At 38.6% G+C, this 25,240-nt stretch overlaps 2 non-coding genes across 2 annotated transcripts; one reads left to right on the top strand and one right to left on the bottom strand.

The window, feature by feature from the left end:
- Window positions 1-9,043: 9,043 nt before the first annotated feature.
- LOC148555674 (small nucleolar RNA R71) lies at window positions 9,044-9,151 on the bottom strand. Its single transcript, XR_015887684.1, has one exon. It is a non-coding gene; the product is annotated as a small nucleolar RNA R71 (small nucleolar RNA).
- A 15,334-nt stretch (window positions 9,152-24,485) lies between these two features.
- On the top strand, window positions 24,486-24,593 carry LOC148555673 (small nucleolar RNA R71). Its single transcript, XR_015887150.1, has one exon. It is a non-coding gene; the product is annotated as a small nucleolar RNA R71 (small nucleolar RNA).
- Window positions 24,594-25,240: the final 647 nt, after the last annotated feature.

The raw sequence follows: 25,240 nt of genomic DNA, 5'->3' as shown, positions 1-25,240 counted from the left end.
TCCAACTTGGTCAACCCCGTCAATGACCTTCATAAGCCTCCCTTAGTGGATTTGGAAGGAGATGTTAATGTGGACTTCACATAACCTCCAATTTTTTACTTGAGTGATGATGAGGAAAGTTTAGAGGGGGTTGAGGAAGATTTTAGCTACCAAGAAGTGAAGATATGTGTGCAAGAACGAATTGAGCGGGTGAAGACTTCTCTAACAAACTTTCTAGGCCCGCATCAATATGCCATCTTGGAGACAGATTGTCAACTTCAAACCTTTCTTGGAGTAGTGGATGGTGAAGAGAAGAATGTTATTTGGCAAGGAAATAGAAAGTTCATCATGGGAACCAAATCAACATTTGGAACTCAATTTTGGTGCGAGAATAACTTTAGTGAATTCCGGGGAGTGCACAAGCATGTCAATGGTGATAGAGGAACTCAAGTATGGGATCCAGGTATTAATTTCAAGAATCAGCACTTATGGATCCTAGTTGCTAGCTTGAAGTCTCTTAGGAGTTTGATGCAATTCATTTGGGACCCCGGAGGTCAAATCAAGAGCAAACATTGTTGGAGATTCAAGGAGGAGTGGAAACATAAGCCGCCCTAACAAGGATCTCCTCACCAAGTCCAACTTAAGGACTTTAAACCAAAGTGCTAGGTGGGAGACACCCCACCATGGTAATATCCTTCTAACTTTCTCTCTTTTAGCTTTTGTGTCATGAATAAATTGGTTATTTTGCTTGGTTGGTTAGTTTTATTTTGAAGTTTTCTGGGTGATTTTAGTGAAATAATGTGTTTTTGGGAGTTTTATGATGTTTTGGGGCTTGAAAACCTGTTTTGGATATCAAGTTTAATGCCTTAGAGGCAAAATTTTTGTTGTAGGAACAGAGTCCTGTGCGTCCGCACAGCCTTGTGCGCGCGCACAGCTCCCCTGTTTTTCCGTCCTTGTGCATCCGCACTGCATTGTGCGCACGCACACCTCCAAACACTCCCTCTATTCACAGCACGCGCATGGCTTGTGCGTGTGTATACCACCTTCTTTTCCCTCGGTGTGACCGCACACCTCACGTGCTCCCACATACATCACCCTGTTCTCCCTTAAAAAAAAAAAAGAATCCACTGTGCCCGCGCATAGACATGTGCGCCTGCACAGACTTGGACAACCCCTCTGGTCGTAGCACCCGCACCCTTTGTGCATCTAAACACAATCTCTTTTTCCCTTCTGTGCGTCCGCACAGGCCGCGAAATCCCTTGTGCCCGCAGTGCCTGCACGCTACTGTGCGTGCGCATACCCTCTCCTCCTTCCTTGTGTGCGTCCGCACAGGTCACTTTTCGAACGTTAATTCGAAAAGAGAAAGAGTCGCGCTTCAGTTTCCTCCAAACACCCCAACCCTTTGTTTCGTCTTCTTCTTTCCTCTGAACTCCAATCACCACCAACTCTCAACCCAGCAATCCAACCATCGACACCACCACCTCCATCCGACCGTTTCACCGCCGGCGACCATCGTCGCTCGCTCTCTCTCCCTTCTTTCTCCTCTCTCTTCTACATTTCCCCCTTTTTTCTCTTCTCTGTACTGCGCTGCACCCCTGTCTCCACGCAGTAAGCCCTAGCCGCGCCTTCTAGTTCTGACGGGTAGCCCCCAGCAACGCGGATCTCTGTGTCGTTGCAACCCTCCTTCTTCGTCCGTTTCTCTTTCTCTTTCCTTCTACATTACAGGTTCTATTTTCTTTCCTGTAACCTGCTCTTTACTGTTTCTGTTTCATTTTCTTTCTTTAACTGCTTTTAAATTTATGTTTTAGTAATTAGGAGGCTTTAGGTTAGATGACTTATGTTGTCTGGATTGAATGTTTGATGTTAACTGTTTATTGTTGAGTTCTCTGGGTTGTTGGAATGCTACTGTGATTGACCTGTGAATGCTATTTTTCATTTCTGCACATAATATGCTTTATATAATGCCTGAACGGATTTTTGATTCATCTTCTGTGTCTGATCAGCATAGCTTTTGAATTTTCTTCCCATTTTGCATTGTTAATTTATACCTATGCAATTTTCTGTTGATTTTGGATGCTGCCTGAGATGGAATTGTGTATGCACTCTGTATTATTCTTGTTGAAACATCAACCTGAACTTGCCTTCACCTCTGTGATTACTCTGCTTGATGTTAACTTTTACTGTGCATACCATACTTTAGTAACAATTTGTTGGTTATGCATTTTGGTTGCTGATTTTGCTTACAAGACCAAACTGAAATGACTTTACAACTGTGACCATCTTGTTTGGTACATTAAAAATGCATAACCTGATTTCATGTAGTGAATTGATGCTGTTGCCTATTCATGAAGATTCTAAACACAGATAATCGCATGCATAGCCACTTGTTTTTCTCCAAGTTTTTGAGTAATTTGAATTGAACTTTTTCAACTAATTGCTTTCTTGCATCGGAGGAGCTAGCAGCTGAAGTTGGCCAGCCAGTCGAGCCCCCTGAGCAGAGACCGGCGGAGCCCACAGTTGAGGAGCCGGTAGCTGGAGCAGTTGAGGAGCCGGTAGCTAGAGCCGAGTAGATAGTAGAGATGGCAGCAGAGCCAGCTGACCAGGCAGTTAAGAAGCCGGCAGCTGAGACCACCACAGAGACATCCCGAGCCATTATTGTTTATCAGCGTCATCACCACCCACCACCATCTGACGGTGGAGCTACTCAGAGTTGACCCCCCGTTTGATTCTTTTGGCACTGAGGACAGTGCACGATTTAAGTGTGGGGGATGATCTACGATATTTTAGGTGTAAATATTCTCTCCTTAACACTTGTCATTTAGTTTATTTTAAGTTTTATTATGCTTTTTTGTGGATATTTGTAGTACCTTGACTTATGCACTATTGTTTAGTACTTTTGGTATATATATATATATATATATATATATATATATATATATATATATATATATATATATTAGTTGTTTCTAGCCATCTTTAGTATTGCACTTTTATTTTGGTATATATATGTACATATTGTATCTTTATATTGCTTGGTATATAGTATAGATATGGATTGTGATTGGATGATGTGAATAGCATATGCCTAGTTTATTTTGATCCTAATTGTTCATGTTACTTTTTTCTTGTTGAAAATTAGAAAAGAACTAGGAAATTTTGAAAAAAATTGTTGCATCGATCACAACATACATGCATATAGGAAATAATTTTGGTGAAGAACAACAAATTTTTTCAAGAATTTTGTTATGGGGCATTCTATTGAATTGATTGAGAAAATTGTTTTCAAACTTGCTTGATTGATTTCTTTTTGGAAAATAGAAGAGTAAAGAACAAATACCTTGTAAGTTTTTGAGCTATATTGACTGGTTACACCTTTTGACCACTAATTTTGTTCGTTGTGTGATATATCTCTTCTATGATTGTAATCTTGGTTTTTCTTAATTCTTTATTTCCAATGCTTGATGTTTTGAATTGTATTGAGCATGATTGAGGCCATATTTGCATAGCTCACTAACGCATATAGACCCAACCTCTGCATCTACCATTGTTAACCCTTTGGAGCTTTATCTACCCCATTGTTCTTGATATTAGCATATCACAACCTTAAGCAGAAAGCTATGATTTGCCTTGGATTGTATCCTTGATTAGCTTAGGTTGAGGAGTGTGTTTCATTTAAGTGTGGGGGAATCTTGGGAAACATTGGTAGTGAATGAAAATGTTTAATTTGGGTATTTCATTGAAAATTTTGGAAAATGGGAACAATCATGTATGAACTACTAAAACTATATGCATTTTACTTTCATTTCAAAAAAAAAAAAATCATCCTAAAAAGTGGATAAAAGTTACCCCTAAGTGAAGGGAAATGAATAAGAAATGCATATGTGATGTGAATGATAAATCATACATGAGTTTTTGTGAAAAAGAAATGATGGAAGGTTAGGATTGCATATTATTTTGATTTGGTTGATATATGTTGAGTTGGATACTTAAACTAATCAAGGATTCAATCATTTTAGTCCACTTAGCCATATCTATCCCACCTTAACCCTAACCCCATTACAACCACATGAAATCCTCATGATAATTGCATTCATGCATCACTTGTTGTTGATTGTTAGATGAAAAACAAATTCTTGGAAATATGATTAGAGGAGACTTGAGTGAATTGACCCTAAACACCGACTGATTAGAGTGTATACACACACCTAGTGAGGGTTTAATTACTCGAATCTATGTTTCCATACCTCTTATCATGTATTCTTGCAAGTTGCTTCATTTTGATGAGTTGAATCAATTCTTTAGATTTTGGTTGCATTGGATTATTTCCTTGCTTTGCCCTATTTGTCTATACTTGCTTGGGAATTTGATTGTTTGTTTTCACCAACTTCATAGGAAACTATAGATAGATATATAGGTATAGATAGTATATAGTATACTTGCATGCACATAGGTAGTTGCATTTAATAAGTTGATTACCCCTTTTTGATCATTCTCCTTGTTGGTTTAGCATGAGGACATGCTATTGTTTAAGTGTGGGAGAATTGATGAGTCCATATTTGATGGTATATTTTGACTCAATTTGGATGGATTCTGGCACATGAACTCGCACTTAAGCACCAAAATAGCATACTTTTATGTTTTGTGCCCAATTTGATCCTAAATGTAAAAACATGTAATTTTGTACTTGAAATGAGCAATTTAATTCCACTTTTATTCCATTTGATGCCATAACATGTTTGCTGAGTGCTTTAAGGCCTTGGAGGAAAGAATGGATAGCTAAAAGTGGAAGAAAGAATGTACAAGGGAGAAAACATGGAGAAAACAAGGAAAATCATACACAGCGAAGTGTGCGTGCGCACAAGAAAGAATTTCCATGTGTGCATGCGCGCAAGCACTGATGAGCGGATAATTTATACCCTTTTTGGCATTGTTTTTATATAGTTTTTAGTATGTTTTAGTTACTTTTTATTATATTTTTATTAGTTTTTATTCAAAAATCACATTTCTGGACTTTACTATGAGTTTGTGTGTTTTTCTGTGATTTCAGGTATTTTCTGGCTGAAATTGAGGGACCTGAGCAAAAATCTGATTCAGAGGCTGAAAAAGGACTGCAGATGCTATTGGATTCTGACTCTCCTGCACTCGAAGTGACTTTTCTGGAGCTACAGAAGCCCAATTGGTGCGCTCTCAATTCCGTTGGAAAGTAGACATCCTAGACTTTTCAGCAATATTTAATAGTTCATACTTTGTCCAAGATTTAATGGCCCAAACTGGCGTCCAAACGCAAACCAAAGAATTCTGGCGTAAAACGCCCAAACTGGCACCAGAATTGGAGTTAAACGCCCAAACTGGAACCAAAGCTGGCGTTTAACTCCAAGAACAGCCTAAGCACGAAAAAACTTCAATGCTCAGCCGAAGCACACACCAGGTGGGCCCTAGAAGTAGATTTCTGCACTATCTGCACTTAGTTACTCATTTTTTGTAATCCTAGGTTACTAGTCTAGTATAAAAACTACTTTTATAAGTCTTTTTGACCATCTTTGGATCATATCATGTAACTTTGACACTTTGAGACCTCCATGGGAGGCTGGCCATTCGGCCATGCCTAACCCTCTTTCACTTATGTATTTTCTACGGTGGAGTTTCTACACCCCATAGATTAAGGTGTGGAGCTATGCTATTCTTCATGAATTAATGCAAGTACTATTGTTTTTCCTTCAATTCACACCTACTTCTTTTCCAAGATATACTCTTGTACTTAATTCAGTTAAGTCAGAATGAAGCGGTGACCGTGACAATCACCCACTATCTTCGTTACTCGCTTAACCAAGATCCGCGTGCCTAACAACCACAAGCGGTCTACATGATGTTCAATGTAGTCATTGGACGACAGCCGGAGTATATTATCTTGGATATCTAATACACAGACCGAGTCCGTAAGATTAGTATCTTCGTGGTATAGGCTAGATCCATTGGCAGCATTCCTGGGATCTGGAAAGTCTAAACCTTGTCTGTGGTATTCCGAGTAGGATCCGGGAAGGGATGACTGTGACGAGCTTCAAACCTGCGAATGTTGGGCACAATGACAGTGTGCAAAAGGATCAATGGATTCTATTCCGACGCTAGCGGGAACCGACAGATGATTAGCCATGCGGTAGCTGTACCTGTTATTTTTCATCCGAGACGAGAAATCCGACATTTGATTAGCCATGCAGAAACTGTACAGGACCATTTTCCCTTAGAGGATCCCACAACTTGCCATGGAAGGGAGCACGCATGGTTGGAAAAAGGTAATAGGAAAGCAGAGATTTAGAAGCAACAAAGCATCTCCAGACGCTTATCTGAAATTCCCACCAATGAATTAGATAAGTAACTTTATCTTATTTTATGTTTTATTTATCTTTTAATTATCAAAACCTCATAACCATTTGAATCCGCCTGACTGAGATTTACAATGATGACTATAGCTTGCTTCAAGCCGACAATCTCCGTGGGATCAACCCTTACTCACGTAAGGTTTATTACTTGGACGACCCAGTGCACTTGCTGGTTAGTTGCACCGGAGTTGTGAAAAGTGTGAATCACAATTTCGTGCACCAAGTTTTTGGCGCCGTTGCTGGGGATTGTTCAAGTTTGGACAACTGACGGTTCATCTTTTTGCTTAGATTAGGTAATTTTATTTTATGTTTAAACTTTTTATTTTTTTTATTTTCGAAAAAAAATTTTTAATAAAATATTTAATTTTCGAAAAATCCATCAAAATTTTTTAAGAATGAATTCCATCTTCGAGCTTCATGATGGTATGTTAAAGCTTGGTTGGCTATTAAGCCATGTCTAATATTTTGGACCGAAGCTTTAACTTATCATATTCATTGGATTGTTGTATGTATTTGTTACCCTAAAGCTTGGCTGGCCATCTGGCCATGTCTAACTCTGTTGGACTAAAGCTTTAGAATAATATTGCATCAGTTTTGGGATTCTCAATTATAATTCTATGCTAAAGCTTGGCTGGCCATTGGCCATGTCTAATTCTTTTAGACCAAAGCTTTAGACTAACATTACAGGAATCCTGGAATTCTTATTAAAAATTTTGAATTTCTTTAATTTCTTTTTCAAAATAATTTTTGAAAAATCCAAAAAAAATTAATAAAACAAAAAAAACCAAAAATTTTATGTTTCTTGTTTGAGTCTAGTGTCAAATTTTAAGTTTGGTGTCAATTGCATCTTTTTAATTTTTCTTTAAATTTTTGAAAATCCATGCATGTGTTCTTCATGATCTTCAAGTTGTTCTTGATGATTTTCTTTGATTGATCTTTAATTTTTCTTGTTTTGTGTCTTTTCTTGTTTTTCATATGCATTTTCAAATTCATAGTGTCTAAACATTAAAAATTTCTAAGTTTGGTGTCTTGCATATTTTTCTTTTCTTAAAAAATTTTCAAAAATATGTTCTTGGTGTTCATCTTGACATTCAAAGTGTTCTTGGTGTTCATCTTGACATTCAAAGTGTTCTTGCATGCATTATTAGTTTTGATCTTAAATTTTCATGTCTTGTGTCTTTTAGTTATTTTTCTCTCTCCTCATTAAAAAATTCAAAAATCAAAAAAATATCTTTCCCTTATTCTTCTCATAAATTTCAAAATTTTGATTGACTTAGTTAAAAAGTTTTAAAATTTAGTTGTTTCTTATTAGTCAAGTCAAAATTTTAATTTAAAAATTTTATCTTTTCAAATCTTTTTTAAAAATCAAATCTTTTTCATTTTTTCTTAATATTTTTGAAAATTTTAAAATTGATTTTCAAAATCTTTTTCTTATTTTTTATTTTATATTTTCAAAATTATTGCTAACATTTAATGTTTTGATTCAAAATTTCAAGTTGTTACTTGCCTATTAAGAAAGGTTCAATCTTTAAATTCTAAGAATCATATCTTTTAGTTTCTTTTTAGTCATGTAATCAACTTTAATTTCAAAAATCAAATCTTTTTAATTTCCTTTTCAAATTTTTTTCAAAATAAATTTCAAATCATATCTTTTCAAAATTCAATTTCAAAATCTTTTCTAACTTCTTATCTTTTCAAAATTGATTTTCAAATCTTTTTCAATTAACCACTTGATTTTTTTCTTTTGTTTGATTTTAAAAGTTTACTACTTCTCTCTCTAATTTTCGAAAATAATTAACATCTTTTTCAAAATTCTTTTTAATTAACTAATTGTTTTAAATTCTAATTTTATTTTATTTCTTCTAATAATTTCGAATTCTAACTATTAATTAAAATAAAAATAAAAATATTTTTCTTTTCTTATAATTAAAAATCGAATTTCTCTCCCTCTCATCTCTTTCTATTTATTTTATTTATTTACTAACACTTCTCTTCTTAAAATTCAAACCCCCTTCCTCTCTCTGTGTTCGAATTCCTCCTCCTTCTCTATTCTCATTCTTCTCTTCTTCTACTCACATAAAGGAATCTCTATATTGTGACATAGAGGATTCCTCTTCTTTTCTGTTCTCTTCTTTTTCATATGAGCAAGAACAAGGATAAAGACATTCTTGTTGAAGCTGACCCTGAACCTGAAAGGACTCTGAAGAGGAAGCTAATTAAGGGAAGCTAAAGCACAACTCTCTGGAGAGAACCTTACAGAAATTTTCGAAAAAGAAGAAGTTATGGCAGCCAAAAATAATAACAATGGTGGAGATGCAAGGAAGATGCTTGGTGACTTTACTGCACCCTCTTCTGACTTCTATGGAAGAAGCATCTCAATCCCTGCAATTGGAGCAAACAACTTTGAGCTTAAGCCTCAATTAGTTTCTCTAATGTAGCAGAATTGCAAGTTTCATGGACTTTCATTGGAAGATTCTCATAAGTTCTTAGCTGAGTTCTTGCAAATCTGTGACACTATTAAGATCACTGGGGTTAATCCCGAGGTCTACAGACTTATGCTTTTCCCTTTTGCTGTAAGAGACAGAGCTAGGACATGGTTAGACTCACAACCTAAAGAAAGCTTGAACTCTTGGGAAAAGCTGGTCAATGCTTTCTTGGCCAAGTTCTTTCCACCTCAAAAGTTGAGTAAGCTTAGAGTGGAAGTCCAAACCTTCAGACAAAAGGAAGGTGAATCCCTCTATGAAGCTTGGGAAAGATACAAGAAATTGATCAGAAGGTGTCCTTCTGACATGCTTTCAGAATAGAGCATCTTATGTATATTCTATGATGGTCTGTCTGAATTGTCCAAGATGTCATTGGACCACTCTGCTGGTGCATCTCTTCATCTGAAGAAGACGCTTGAAGAAGCCCAGGAACTCATTGAAATGGTTGCAAATAACCAATTCATGTACACTTCTGAAAGAAATCCTGTGAATAATGGGATGACTCAGAAGAAAGGAGTTCTGGAGATTGATACTCTGAATGCCATATTGGCTCAAAATAAAATATTGACTCACCAAGTCAATATGATTTCTCAGAGTCTGACTGGAATGCAAGCTGCATCCGGCAGTACTAAGGAAGCCTCCTCTGAAGGAGAAGCTTATGACCCTGAGAATCCTGGAATGGAAGAAGCGAATTACATGGGAGAATCCTATGGAAACACTTACAATCCTTCATGGAGAAATCATCCTAATCTCTCATGGAAGGATCAACAGAAGTCTCAACAAGGCTTCAATAATAATAATAATGGTGGGAGAAATAGGTTTGACAATAGCAAGCCTTTTCCATCATCTTTTCAACAATAGACAGAAAATTCTAAGCAGAGCCTCTCTGACTTAGCAACCATAATCTCTGATCTAAGTAAGACCACTCACAGTTTCATGACTGAAATAAGGTCCTCCGTTAGAAATTTGGAGGCACAAGTGGGTCAGCTGAGTAAAAGAGTTACTGAACTCCCTCTAAGTACTCTCCCAAGCAATACAGAAGAGAATCCAAAAAGAGAGTGCAAGGCTATCAACACGTCCAATATGGCCGAACCTATAGAGGAGGGAAAGACAGTGACTTCCAGTGAGGAAGACCTTATTGGACGTCCACTGACCACTAAGGAGTTCCCCAATGAGGAACCAAAGGAATCAGAGGCTCATACAGAGACTATAGAGATTCTACTGAACTTACTATTGCCATTCATGAGCTCTGATGAGTACTCTTCCTCTGAAGAGGATGAAGATATTATTGAAGAGCAAGTTACTCAGTATCTAGGAGCAATCATGAAGCTGAATGCCAAGTTATTTGGTAATGAGACTTGGGAGGATGAACCTCCATTGCTCATCAATGAACTGAATGCTTTGGAGCAACTGAAATTACCTCAGAAGAAACCAGATCTCAGAAAATTCTTAATACCTTGTACCATAGGCACCATGACCTTTGAGAAGGCTCTGTGTGACCTAGGATCAGGGATAAATCTCATGCCACTCTCTGTAATGGAGAACTTAGGGATCTTTGAGGTACAAGCTGCAAGAAGCTCACTAGAGATGGCAGACAAATCATTGAAACAGGCTTATGGACTTGTAGAAGATGTCTTAGTGAAGGTTGAAGGCCTGTACATCCCTGCTGATTTCATAATCCTAGACACTGGAAAGGATGAAGATGAATCCATCATCCTTGGAAGACCCTTCCTAGCCACAGCAAAAGCTGTGATTGATGTGGACAGAGGAGAGTTAGTCCTTCAATTAAAAGAGGACTACTTTGTGTTTAAGGCTCAAGGATCTTCTTCTGTAACCATGGAGAGGAAGCATGGAAAGCTTCTCTCAATACAGAGTCAAACAAAGCCCCCACACTCAACTTCAAAGTTTGGTGTTGGGAGGCCACCATTAAGCTCTGAATCTCTGTGAGGCTCTCTAAGAGCTCACTGTCAAGCTATTGACATTAAAGAAGCGCTTATTGGGAGGCAACCCAATGTTATTTAATTATGTTTATTTGTTTTCCATTCCTATTTTATGTTTTCTTTAGGTTGATGATCATGTGAAGTCACAAAAACAACTACAGAATTAAAGCGGAATCAAAAACAGCATTAAAAGCAGCATACCCTGGAGGACAGGCTTAATTGCGTTTAAACGCCAGTAAGGATAGCAGAATGGGTGTTTAACGCCCAGTCTGGCAACATTCTGGGCGTTTAACACCAGAAAAGGGTGTCTGGCATCTGGTTGGTGTTAAACGCCAGAAATGGCAGACAGACTGGTGTTTAATGCCAGAAAAGGGTGTCTGGCTGGCGTTAAACGCCAGAAAGGGACAGCAGACTGGCGTTTAACGCCAGGAAAGGTAGCAGAGCTGGCGTTAAACGCCAGAATTGGCACACAGTGGGCATTTAAATGCCAGAATGGTCCAAGGACCCAAATTCCTTGACACCTCAGGATCTGTGGACCCCACAGGATCCCCACCTACCCCACCTCTCTTCTCTCCTCTTCACACCTTTTCATAACACTCTTCTCCAAATACCCTTGACCAATCTAATCAATACCTCTTCCCCAAATACCCTTCACCTATCAAATCCTACCTTCTTCTCTACACTCTCTTCACCACTCACATCCATCCATCATAAAACCCCACCTACCTCACCATTCAAATTCAAACCATTTCCCTCCCAAACCCATCCCTTCATAACCGAATTCCCCCTCTCTCTTACCCTATAAATACTCCTCCTTACCACCTTCAATTTCACACATTTTACACCTCTATCTCCCCCATTTCTTCTTCTTCTCCTCCTTTCTTTCTTTTTTTGCTCGAGGATGAGCAAAAATTTTAAGTTTGGTGTGGGAAAAGCTCTGTTTTTTATTTTTCCATAATCACTAATGGCACCTAAGGCCGGAGAAACCTCTAGAAAGAGGAAAGGAAAGGCAATTGCTTCCACCTCTGAGTCATAGGAGATGGAGAGATTCATCTTAAAGGTCCATCAAGACCACTTCTATGAAGTTGTGGCCAAGAAAAAGGTGATCCCCGAGGTCCCCTTCACGCTCAAAAAGAGTGAATATCCGGAGATCCGATGTGGGATTCGAAGAAGAGGTTAGGAATCTCTCACCAACCCCATCCAACAAGTCGGGATCTTAATGGTTCAAGAGTTCTATGCTAATGCATGGATCACTAAGAACCATGATCAAAGTGTGAACTCGACCCAAAGAATTGGCTCACAATGGTTCGGGGGAAATACTTGGATTTCAGTCCAGAAACTGTGAGATTGGCATTCAACTTGCCAATCATGAGAGGAGATCCTCATCCTTTCACTAGAAGAGTCAACTTTGATCAAAGGTTGGACCAAGTCCTCATGGACATCTGTGTGGAAGGAGCTCAATGGAAGAGAGACTCAAGAGGCAAGCCGGTTCAATTGAGAAGGCCTGACCTCAAACCCATGGCTAGGGGATGGTTGGAGTTCATCTAACGCTCTATCATTCTTACTAGCAATCGGTCTAAAGTTACTATAGACCGGGCTATCATGATCCATAGTATCATGATTGGAGAGGAAATGGAAGTTCATTAGATCATATCTCTAGAACTATACAAGGTTGCTGACAAGCCTTCCACTTTGGCAAGGTTAGCCTTCCCTCATCTTATCTGTCACCTATGCAATTCAGCTGGAGTTGTCATAGAGGAAGACACCCTCATTGAAGAGGACAAGCCCATCACTAAGAAGAGGATGGAGCAAACAAGAGAGCCCACTTATGGACCTCAACAAGAGCATGAGGAAATTCCTCATCATGAAATCCCTGAGATGCCTCAGGGGATGAATTTTCTTCCACATAATTATTGGGAGCAACTCAACACTTCTTTAGGAGATTTGAGTTCTAACATGGAGCAACTAAGAATGGAGCACCAAGAGTACTCCATCATCCTTCATGAAATCAGAGAGGACCAAAAGGCCATGAGAGAGGAGCAACAAAGGCAAGGAAGAGACATAGAGGAACTCAAGCACTCCATAGGATCTTTAAGAGGAAGAACTAGCTGCCATCACTAAGGTGGACCCGTTCTTTAATTTTCTTGTTCTTATATTGCTGTTTTTTGATTTTTATGCTTATTGTTTTATCCATGTTTGTGTCTTTATTACATGATCATTAATGTCTAGTATCTTTGTCTTAAAGCTATGAATGTCCTATGAATCCTTCACCTTTCTTAAATGAAATATGTTTTCTAAAAAAGAAAAAGAAGTACATGAATTTTGAATTATATCTTGAGAATAATCTAATTATTTTGATATAGTGGAAATATTTTTTGTTTTCTGAATGAATGCTTGAACAGTGCATATTTTGATATTGTTGTTTATGAATGTTAAAATTGTTGGCTCTTGAAAGAATAATGAAAAAGGAGAAATGTTATTGATAATCTAAAAAATCATAAAATTGATTCTTGAAGCAAGAAAAAGTAGTGAAAAGCTTGCAGAAAAAAAAAGAGAAAAGAAACAAGTGGCGAAAAAAAATAATATATATATATATATATATATATATATATATATATATATATAAAGAAAAAGAAAGAAAAAGAAAAAGCAAGCAAAAAAAGCCAGTAACCCTTTAAACCAAAAGGCAAGGGTAAAAGGATCCAAGGCATTGAGCATTAATGGATAGGAGGGCCCAAAGGAATAAAATCCTGGCCTAAGCGGCTAAATTAAGCTGTCCCTAACCATGTGCTTGTGGCGTGAAGGTGTCAAGTGAAAAGCTTGAGACTGAGTGGTTAAAGTTGTGGTCCAAAGCAAAAAGAGTGTGCTTAAGAGCTCTGGGCACCTCTAACTGGGGACTTTAGCAAAGCTGAGTAACAATCTGAAAAGGTTTACCCAGTTATGTGTTTGTGGCATTTATGTATCCGGTGGTAATACTGGAAAATAAAATGCTTAGGGTCACGGCCAAGACTCATAAAGTAGCTGTGTTCAAGAATCAACATACTGAACTAGGAGAATCAAGAACACTATCTGAATTCTGAGTTCCTATAGATGCCAATCATTCTGAACTTCAAAGGATAAAGTGAGATGCCAAAACTATTCAGAAGCAAAAAGCCAATAGCCCCGCTCATCTAATTGGAACTGAGCTTCATTGATATTTGAGATTCATTGTATATTATCTTCTTTTTATCCTATTTTGTTTTTAGTTTTTGGGGACAAGCAACAATTTAAGTTTGGTGTTGTGATGAGCAGATAATTTATACCCTTTTTGGCATTGTTTTTATATAGTTTTTAGTATGTTTTAGTTACTTTTTATTATATTTTTATTAGTTTTTATTCAAAAATCACATTTCTAGACTTTACTATGAGTTTGTGTGTTTTTTTGTGATTTCAGGTATTTTCTGGCTGAAATTGAGGGACCTGAGCAAAAATCTGATTCAGAGGCTGAAAAAGGACTGCAGATGCTGTTGAATTCTGACCCTCCTGCACTCGAAGTGGATTTTCTGAAGCTACAGAAGCCCAATTTGCGCTCTCTCAATTGGGTTGGAAAGTAGACATCTTGGGCTTTCCATCAATATATAATAGTCTATACTTTACTCGAGATTTGATTGCCCAAACTTGCGTCCAAACGCAGACCAAAGAATTCTGGCGTAAAACGTCCAAACTGGCACCAGAATTGGAGTTAAACGCCCAAACTGGCACCAAAATTGGCATTTAACTCCAAGAACAGTCTAAGCACGAAAAAGCTTCAATGCTCAGCCTAAGCACATACCAAGTGGGCCCTGGAAGTGGATTTCTGCACTATCTGCACTTAGTTACTCATTTTATGTAACCCTAGGTTACTAGTCTAGTATAAAAACTACTTTTATAAGTCTTTTTGACCATCTTTGAATCATATCATGTATCTTTGACACTTTGAGACCTCCATGGGAGGCTGGCCATTCGGCCATGTCTAACCTTCTTTCACTTATGTATTTTCTACGGTAGAGTTTCTACACCCCATAGATTAAGGTGTGGAGCTCTGCTATTCTTCATAAATTAATGCAAGTACTATTGTTTTTCCTTCAATTCATGCATACTTCTTCTCCAAGATATACTCTTGTACTTAATTCAGTTAATTCAGAATGAAGGGGTGACCCGTGACAATCACCCACTATCTTTGTTACTCGCTTAACCAAGATCCGCGTGCCTGACAACCACAAGCGATCTACATGATGTTCAACGTAGTCATTGGACGACAGCCAGAGTATATTCTCTTGGATATCTAATACACGGACCGAGTACGTTAGATTAGTATCTTCGTGGTATAGGCTAGAACCATTGGCAGCATTCCTGGGATCCGAAAAGTCTAAACCTTGTCTGTGGTTTTTCGAGTAGGATCCGGGAAGGGATGACTATGACGAGCTTCAAACCTGTGAATGTTGGGCGCAGTGACAGTGTGCAAAAGGATCAATGGATCCTATTCCGACGCTAGTAGGAACTGACAGATGATTAGCCATGCGGTAGCTGTACCTGGTAGTTTTCATCTGAGACGAGAAATCTGACAATTGATTAGCCGAGCAGAAACTGTACAGGACTATTTTCACTGAGAGGATCCTACAGCTTACCATGGAAGGGAGCACGCATGGTTGGAAGAAGGCAATAGGAAAGTAGAGGTCCAGAAGCAACAAAGCATCTCCAGATGCTTATCTGAAATTCCCACCAATGAATTACATAAGTAACTTTATCTTTTTTTTTTATTTATCTTTTAATTATCAAAACCTCATGACCATTTGAATCCGCCTGATTGAGATTTACAAGGATGACTATAGCTTGCTTCAAGCCGACAATCTCCGTGGGATCGACCTTTACTCACGTAAGGTTTATTACTTGGACGACCCAGTGCACTTGCTGGTTAGTTACACCAGAGTTGTGAAAAGTGTGAATCACAATTTTGTACACCAAGCACCTGTGCGTACGCACAGGTTAACTTTCAGCCAAGTGTGCATACGCACGCATCTGTGCATACGCACAGGACCCTGCATGTGATTTCATTAATGAAACACGTGCTGCGCGATTTCTGAGGCCTCTTGTCCCATTTTGGAAGGCTTGGAGGCTGAATTGGAGTGCTATATGAAGGGGAATTCAACACATGCATTGGAGAGCTCACTTAGATAGTTCTAGAGAGTAATTAGGAGTAGGAGTAGGAATAGTGTAGCATTGCTCTCTTAGTGTTTCATTTCCATTTCAATTGTAGTATTTTATAGCAAGCTTTAAGTTTGGATTTTGCTTCTTTAATTGTAAGTACTCTCAATTTCCTCTTTAATTATATCACTTTTACTTTCATTTCCTTTGGTTGAAGTTACATTGTTCATATTTTCAATTTTGAGTTTCTTGAAGTTTTAATTGATTAATTTAGTGTTTTATGCTTTCTTTATGTTTGATTACTTGTCTCTTGTTGATATTGTTGATAGTTGGTTATAGTTTGCTATTTTTCCTTGCAATTTTCCATGTTTCACTTTTATGCACACAAGGTGTTTGTGAAAATGCCAACTTTAGAATTTGGGTAGATTTCCCCACCTTGACTTGTGGTTTGAGTTCCTAGGATACTAGAGTCATAATGTCCAACATTTAGTGATAATTCTTAGGTAGTTAGTTGACTCTTGTTTCCATTGATGCTAGCTTTTTATCAACTAGTTTGGTAAGTTAGCTAGGACTTATGGATTAAGGTCAATTATACTTGCTTGACTTACTCCTCGATGTTTGGGGTTAACTAGGCAAGATTGACTCATCATAATTATTATAGTTGTGGTTATGGCGATGATAGGATTTCTTGGATCCTCTTATTCCCAAGTCAAGGCTCTTTATTGCATTTATAGTATTTTCACTAAGTTTTGATCTTATATTTTCTTTAATTGCATTAAATACAATTTTGATTATCTCTTTGTTCTTTTATTACTTAGTTCTTTTAATATTTTGTTCCTTGATCACAAAACCCCTTTGTTTCTAAAAACCGAAAGCGTAACACTTTCAATTGTATCCTAGGGAGAATGACCCGAGGTTGAATTACTCTCGGTTTATATTTGATTTGAATTAAACTTTGATTGAGGATTTTTTGTTGGTCTAGACTATATTTGCAACGAGAATCCATATTTAGTGAAATTCTAGATCGACAATAGTCCTCACATCAAACAGCAAAAGAAAGCTTTGGTGAATCTAAAGGAATAGGACCAAGAGACAAGGAGTCCTGGTGGTGGAATGTGAGTGTACAAGATAAGATAAAGATAAAAAGAGAATGCTTTAAAGAGTGGCCTTTATGTCGCAATGCAGATAACTGGGAAAAATATAAGGCGGCTAAGAAAGAGACAAAAGTGGCTGTAAGTGAAGCAAGAACAAGAGCATATGAGGGTCTCTACCAGTCTTTGGGCATGAGAGAAGGAGAAAAAGGTATATATAGAATCGTAAAGAGCCGTGAAAGAAGAACGAGAGATTTGGATCAGGTTAAGTGCATAAAGGATAAGGATAGAGAGGTGTTGGCTCAAGAAGAGAAGATTAATGAAAGGTGGAAGAGCTACTTCTACGAGTTATTTAATGAGGGACAGAAGACTCTTCTGAGCCTTGGTCGGTTATGCACAAGAGAAGAAGATCAAAACTTTGACTACTATCGGAGGATCCGAGACTTCGAGGTAAAATAGGCTCTAAAGTAGATGAAAAATGGCAGGGCAGTAGGACCTGATAATATCCCGATTGAGGTTTGGAAGGGTCTTGGAGAAAAAGGTATCAACTGGTTAACCAAGCTTTTTAATGAGATTTTAAGGTCAAAGAAGATACCTGATGAGTGGAGAAAGAGCACCTTGGTACCTATCTACAAGAATAAGCGGGATATACAAAGTTGCAGAAACTATAGAGGGATCAAGCTTATGAGTCATACCATGAAGTTATGGGAAAGGGTGATAGAACGGAGGTTGAGAAAAGAGACACAAGTAACAGAGAACCAATTTAGATTTATACTAGGCAGATCTACTACTGAAGTGATATACCTATTAAGAAGGATGATGAAGAGGTATCGTAGTAATAAAAGGGATCTACATATGGTGTTTATTTATTTGGAAAAAGTGTATGATAGAGTACCAAGGGAGGTCTTATGGAAGGTTTTAGAAAAGAGGAGAGTAAGGATCGCATATATTCGTGCAATTAAAGACATGTACGATGGGGCCATAATTAGTGTGAAGACTCAAGGTGGTGTGACAGAGAAATTTCCTATTGGTGATAGGATTACACCAGGGATCATCCTTAAGTCCATACCTTTTCACACTAGTCTTGGAAGTACTCACAGAGCACATCCAAGAGCCTGTGCCATGGTGCATGCTTTTTGCCGATGATATCGTCCTTATGGGAGAGTCAAGGGAAGACCTAAATAAGAAGTTGGAGTTAGGGAGAGAAGCTCTAGAAGTGTATGGTCTGCGCATAAGCCGTAGCAAGACGGAATATATGGAATGTAAGTTCAGTCTGAGAAGGGAAAACCCTAATATAGAGGTGAAGATTGGAGAAAACATCCTACAAAAAGTTAAAAGTTTTAAGTATCTTGGGTGTATCGTACAGGGTAATGGAGAGATTGAACAGGATGTAAATCATAGGATCCAAGCAGGTTGGTCAAAATGGCGGAGTGCATCTGATTTTATATGTGACAAAAAAGTGCCTTTAAAACATAAAGGTAAATTCTATTGCACCGGTATAAGACCGGCTATGCTTTATGGTACGGAGTGTTGGGCAGCTAAAGAGGAGCACAAACATAAGCTGAGTGTGGCAGAGATGAAGATGTTTAGATAGATGAGTGGTCATACGTGATTGGATAAAATAAGGAACGAACATATAAGGAAGAGAGTTGGAGTAGCACCCATTGTGGAAAAGATGCACTACAAAAAAAGGGCTAAATGGCATTGAGATTAAGGCGGTTTTAAAGAACCGCCATATTATCGAGACATTATGGCAATTTTTGCTACTGCCGTAATTGGCTTTATATATTTTGGCGGTTCTGGTGATTATGGCGGTTTTGAACCGCCGTCTTCACACGCATATTGGTGCACGAAATTGTGATCATCAATGGCGCCAACAACTTGGTACGCACAATTGTAATCTCAACTCTTTATCACAACTTCGCACAACTAACAAGCAAGTGCACTGGGTCATCCAAGTAATAAACCTTACGTGAGTAAGGGTCGATCCCACGGAGATTGTCGGCCTGAAGCAAGCTATGGTCACCTTGTAAATCTCAGTCAGGCGGATTCAAATGGTTATGGTGAATTGATAATAAAAAGATAAATAAAACTTAAAATAAAGATAGAGGTACCTATGTAATTCTTTGGTGAGAATTTCAGATAAGTGTATAGAGATGCTTTCGTTCCTCCTGAACCTCTGCTTTCCTGCTGTCTTCATCCAATCATTCCTACTCCTTTCCATCGCAAGCTTTATGTAGGGCATCACTGTTGTCAATGGCTACATCCCATCCTCTCTGTGAAAATGGTCCAATGCGCTGTCACTGCATGACTAATCATCTGTCGGTTCTCGATCATACTGGAATAGGATTTACTATCCTTTTGCATCTGTCACTACGCCCAGCACTCGCGAGTTTGAAGCTCGTCACAGCCATCCCTTCCCAGATCCTACTCGGAATACCGCAGACAAGGTTTAGACTTTCCGGATCTCAAGAATGGCCATCCATGGATTCTAACTTATACCACGAAGATTCTAATATCTCGGACTCGGTCCTCTATATTAGATATCTAAGAGATACTCATTCTAGCTTGTTTGCATGTAGAATGGAAGTGTTTGTCAGGCACGCGTTCATGGGTGAGAATGATGATGAGCATTACATAATCATTACATTCATCATGTTCTTGGGTGCGAATGGATATCTTAGAGAAGGAATAAGCTTGAATTGAATAGAAAAACAGTAGTACTTTGTATTAATTCATGAGGAACAGCAGAGCTCCACACCTTAATCTATGGAGTGTAGAAACTCAACCGTTGAAAATACATAAGTGATAAGGTCCAGGCATGGCCGAATGGCCAGCCCCCAAAACGTGATCAAAGGATCAAAAGATAATCCAAAGATGTAAATACAATAGTAAAAAGTCCTATTTATGCTAAACTAGTTACTAGGGGTTACAGAAATGAGTAAATGATGCAGAAATCTACTTCCGGGGCCCACTTGGTGTGTGCTTGGACTGAGCATTGAGCTTTACACGTGTAGAGGCTTCTCTTGGAGTTGAACGCCAGTTTGTAACCTGTTTCTGGCGTTTAACTCCACTTTGCAACCTGTTTCTGGCGTTTAACTCCAGAATGCAGCATGGAACTGGCGTTCAATGCCAGTTTGCGTCATCTAAACTCGGGCAAAGTATAGACTATTATATATTGCTGGAAAGCCCTGGATGTCTAATTTCCAACGCAATTGAGAACGCGCCAGTTGGAGTTCTGTAGCTCCAGAAAATTCACTTTGAGTGCAAGGAGGTCAGAATCCAACAGCATCTGCAGTCCTTCTTTAACCTCTGAATCTGATTTTTGCTCAGGTCCCTCAATTTCAGCCAGAAAATACCTGAAATCACAGAAAAACACACAAACTCATAGTAAAGTCCAGAAATGTGAATTTTAATTAAAAACTAATAAAAATATACTAAAAAATCACTAAATCATACTAAAAACTATGTAAAAACAATGCCAAAAAGCGTATAAATTATCCGCTCATCACAACACCAAACTTAAATTGTTGCTTGTCCCCAAGCAACTGAAAATCAAATAGTATAAAGAGAAGAGAATATACTATAAATTCCAAAATATCAATGAAACTTAGCTCCAATCAGATGAGCGGGACTTGTAGCTTTTTGCCTCTTGAATAGTTTTGGCATCTCACTTTATCCATTGAGGTTCAGAATGATTGGCATCTATAGGAACTTAGAATTCAGATAGTGTTATTGATTCTCCTAGTTCAGTATGTTGATTCTTGAACACAGTTACTTAATGAGTCTTGGCCGTGGCCCTAAGCACTTTGTTTTCCAGTATTACCACCGGATACATAAATGCCACAGACACATAACTGGGTGAACCTTTTCAGATTGTGACTTAGCTTTGCTAAAGTCCCCAATTAGAGGTGTCCAGGGTTCTTAAGCACAATCTGTTTTTGCTTTGGACCTTGACTTTAACAGCTCAGTCTCAAGTTTTCACTTGACACCTTCACGCCACAAGCACATGGTTAGGGACAGCTTGGTTTAGCCGCTTAGGCCAGGATTTTATTCCTTTAGGCCCTCCTATCCACTGATGCTCAAAGCCTTGGATCCTTTTTATTACCCTTGCCTTTTGGTTTTAAGGGCTATTGGCTTTTTGCTCTTACCTTTTGGTTTTAAGAGCTTTTGGTTTTTTCTGCTTGCTTTTCTTTTTCTTTCTATTTTTTTTCGCCATTTTCTCTCTTTTTTTCTGCAAGATTTTGTATTCACTGCTTTTTCTTGCTTCAAGAATCATTTTTATGATTTTTCAGATTATCAAATAACATTTCTCCTTTTTCATCATTCTTTCAAGAGCCAACATATTTAACATTCATAAACAACAACTTCAAAAGACATATGCACTGTTCAAGCATACATTTAGAAAACAAAAAGTATTGCCACCACATCAAAATAATTAAACTAGTTTCAAGGATGAATTCGAAACCATGTACTTCTTGTTCTTTTGCTTTTAGAACAGTTTTCATTTAAGAGAGGTGATGGATTCATATTCATAACTTTAAGGCATAGACACTTAGACACTAATGATCATATAGTAAAGACACAAACATAATTAAACATGAAGCATGAAAACTGAAAACAGAAAATAAATAGACAAGGAGATTAAGGAATGAGTCCACCTTATTGAGGGTGGCGTCTTCCTCTTCTTGAAGAGCCAATGGTGCTTTTGAGCTCCTTTATGTCTCTTCTTTGTCTTTGTTGCTCCTCCCTCATAGCTCTTTGATCTTCTCTAATTTCATGGAGGATGATGGAATGCTCTTGGTGCTCCACCCTTAGTTGTCCCATATTGGAACTTAATTCTCCTAGGGAGGTGTTGATTTGCTCCCAATAGTTTTGTGGAGGAAAGTACATCCCCTGAGGCATCTCAGGGATTTCATGGTGAAGAATTTCCTCATACTCTTGTTGAGGTCCATGATCTCTTGTTTGCTCCATCCTTTTCTTAGTGATGGGCTTGTCCTCTTCAATGAGGATGTCTCCGGCCTTAGGTGCTATAAATGGTTATGGAAAAACAAAAAGCAATGCTTTTTCCATACCAAACTTAAAATGGTTGCTCGTCCTCGAGCAAAAGAAGAAAGAAAGGATGAGAAGAAGAAGAGATGGAGAAGATGGAGGTGTGTGAATGGTTCGGCCAGGGGGGTTTAGGTGGTAATGATGTGTGAAAAGGAAAGAGTGATGGTTTGAATTTGAGTGGGTGGGTGTAGTGGGTTGTATGATGGTTTTAGAGGAGTAATGGAGGTGATTGGTGAAGGGTATTTGTGGAAGAGAGTTATGAAAAGGTGTGAAGAGGAGAGAAGAAAGGGTGGGGATCCTGTGGGGTCCACAGATCTAGTAGGGCCAAGGACTTAACATCCCTGCTCCAATTAGGCGTGTAAAACGCCCTTGCTGTGCAATCCTGGCGTTTAACGCCAGACTGCTGCCTGTTTCTGGCGTTTAAACGCCCAAATGCAGCTTGTTTCTGGCGTTTAACGTTAGGTAGATGCTTGGTTCTGGCGTTAAACGCCAGCTTGGTGCTTGTTTCTGGCATTTAAACGCCAGACTGCTCTCCTCCAGGGTGTGCTGTTTTCAATGCTGTTTTTCATTCTGTTTTTGCTTTTTTTTTTAGCAGTTTTTGTGACTTCACATGATCATCAACCTAATAAAACACAAAATAACAAAAAGAAAATAAAATAGATATGATTAAATAACATTGGGTTGCCTCCCAACAAGCACTTCTTTAATGTCAATAGCTTGACAGTGAGCTTTCATTGAGCCTCACAAATAATCAGAGCAAGGTTGGAACCTCCCAACACCAAACTTAGAGTTTGGTTGTGGCCTCCCAACACCAAACTTAGAGTTTGACTGTGGGGGCTTTGGTTGACTCTGCAGTGAGAGAAGCTTTTCATGCTTCCTCTCCATGGTTACAGAAGGAGATCCTTGAGTTTCAAACACAAGGTTGTCCCCATTCAGTTGGAGGACCATCTCTCCTCTGTCCACATCAATCACAGCTCTTGCTGTGGCTAGGAAGGCTCTTCCAAGGATGATGGATTCATCCTCATCCTTCCCAGTGTCTAGGATTATAAAATCAGCAGGGATGTAAAGGCCTTCAACCTTCACTAACACGTCCTCTACTAGTCCATAAGCCTATTTTCTTGAGTTGTCTGCCATCTCTAATGAGATTCTAGCAGCTTGCACCTCAAAGATCCCAAGTTTCTCCATTACAGAGAGTGGCATGAGGTTTATCCCTGACCCAAGGTCACATAGAGCCTTCTCAAAGGTCATGGTGCCTATGGTACAAGGTATTAAGAACTTTTCAAGATCCTGTTTCTTCTGAGGCAATGTCAGTTGATCCAGATCACTCAGTTCATTGATGAGCAAGGAAGGTTCATCTTCCCAAGTCTCATTACCAAATAATTTGGCATTCAGCTTCATGATTGCACCAAGGTACTTGGCAACTTGCTCTTCAGTGACATCTTCATTCTCTTCAGAAGAAGAATACTCATCAGAGCTCATGAATGGCATAAGGAGGTTCAATGGAATCTCTATGGTCTCTAGATGAGCCTCAGATTCCTTTGGTTCTTCAGAGGGAAACTCCTTGGTGATCACTGGATGTCCCAGGAGGTTTTCCTCACTGGGATTCACATCCTCTCCCTCCCTTGTAGGTTCGGCCATGATGGTTAAATCAATGGCCTTGCACTCTCTTTTTAGATTCTCTTCTGTATTGCTTGGGAGAGTACTAGGAGGAGTTTCAGTGACTCTTTTACTCAGCTGGCCCACTTGTGCCTCCAAATTTCTAATGGAGGACCTTGTTTCATTCATGAAACTTAAAGTGGCCTTAGATAGATCAGAGACTATATTTGCTAAGCTAGATGGATTCTGCTCAGAATTCTTTGTCTGTTGCTGAGTGGATGATGGAAAAGGCTTGCTATTGCTAAACCTGTTTCTTCCACCATTATTAAAGCCTTGTTGAGGCTTTTGTTGATCCTTCCATGAGAAATTTGGATGATTCCTCCATGAGGGATTATAGGTGTTTCCATAGGGTTCACCCATGTAATTCACCTCTGCTATTGCAGGGTTCTCAGGATCATAAGCTTATTCTTCAGAAGATGCCTCTATAGTACTGTTGGATGATTCCTTCAATCCATTCAGACTCTGAGAGATCATATTGACTTGCTGAGTTAATATTTTATTCTAAGCCAATATGGCATTCAGAGTATCAATTTCAAGAACTCCCTTCCTTATAGGCGTCCCATTATTCACAGGATTCCTTTCAGAAGTGTACATAAACTGGTTATTTGCAACCATGTCAATGAGTTCTTGAGCTTCTGCAGGCGTTTTCTTTAGGTGAATGGATCCACCTGTAGAGTGGTCCAATGACATCTTTGATAGCTCAGACAGACCATCATAGAATATATCCAGGATGGTCCATTCTGAAAGCATGTCAGAAGGACACTTTTTGGTCAGTTCCTTGTATCTCTCCCAAACTTCATAGAGGGACTCACCTTCCTTTTGTTTGAAGGTTTGAACATCCACTCTAAGCTTGCTAAGCTTTTGAGGAGGAAAGAACTTGGCTAAGAAAGCCGTGACCAGCTTATCCCAAGAGTTCAGGCTATCCTTAGGTTGAGAGTCTAAGCATACTCTAGCTCTGTCTTTTACAGCAAACGGGAAAAGCATAAGCCTGTAGACCTCGGGATCAACCCCATTGGTCTTAAAAGTATCACAGATCTGCAAGAATTCAGTTAAGAACTGAAAAGGATCTTTGGATGGAAGTCCATGAAACTTGTAGTTCTGTTGCATCAGAGAAACTAATTGAGGTTTAAGCTCAAAGTTGTTTGCTCCAATGGCAGGAATTGAGATGCTTCTTCCATGTAAATTGGAATTTGGTGCAGTAAAGTCACCAAGCATCTTCCTTGCATTGTTATTATTTTCGGCCATGTCTCCTTCTTTTTCGAAAATTTCAGTCAGATTTTCTCTAGAGAGTTGTGCTTTAGCTTCCCTTAACTTCCTCTTCAAAGTCCTTTCAGGTTCAGGATCAGCTTCAACAAGAATGTTCTTATCCTTGTTCCTGCTCATATGAAAAAGAAAAAAACAGAAAAGAAAATATGGAATCCTCAATGTCACAGTATAGAGATTCCTTTATATGAGTAGAATAAGAAAGGAATAGGAGAAGAGAATTTCGAACACCAGGA

The sequence above is a fragment of the Arachis ipaensis genome, chromosome B6, assembly GCF_059453495.1.
Source record: "Arachis ipaensis isolate K30076 ecotype BB chromosome B6, ASM5945349v1, whole genome shotgun sequence".
In the NCBI taxonomy this organism is placed as follows: domain Eukaryota; kingdom Viridiplantae; phylum Streptophyta; class Magnoliopsida; order Fabales; family Fabaceae; genus Arachis; species Arachis ipaensis.
This window is presented reverse-complemented; position numbering and strand designations above follow the sequence as displayed.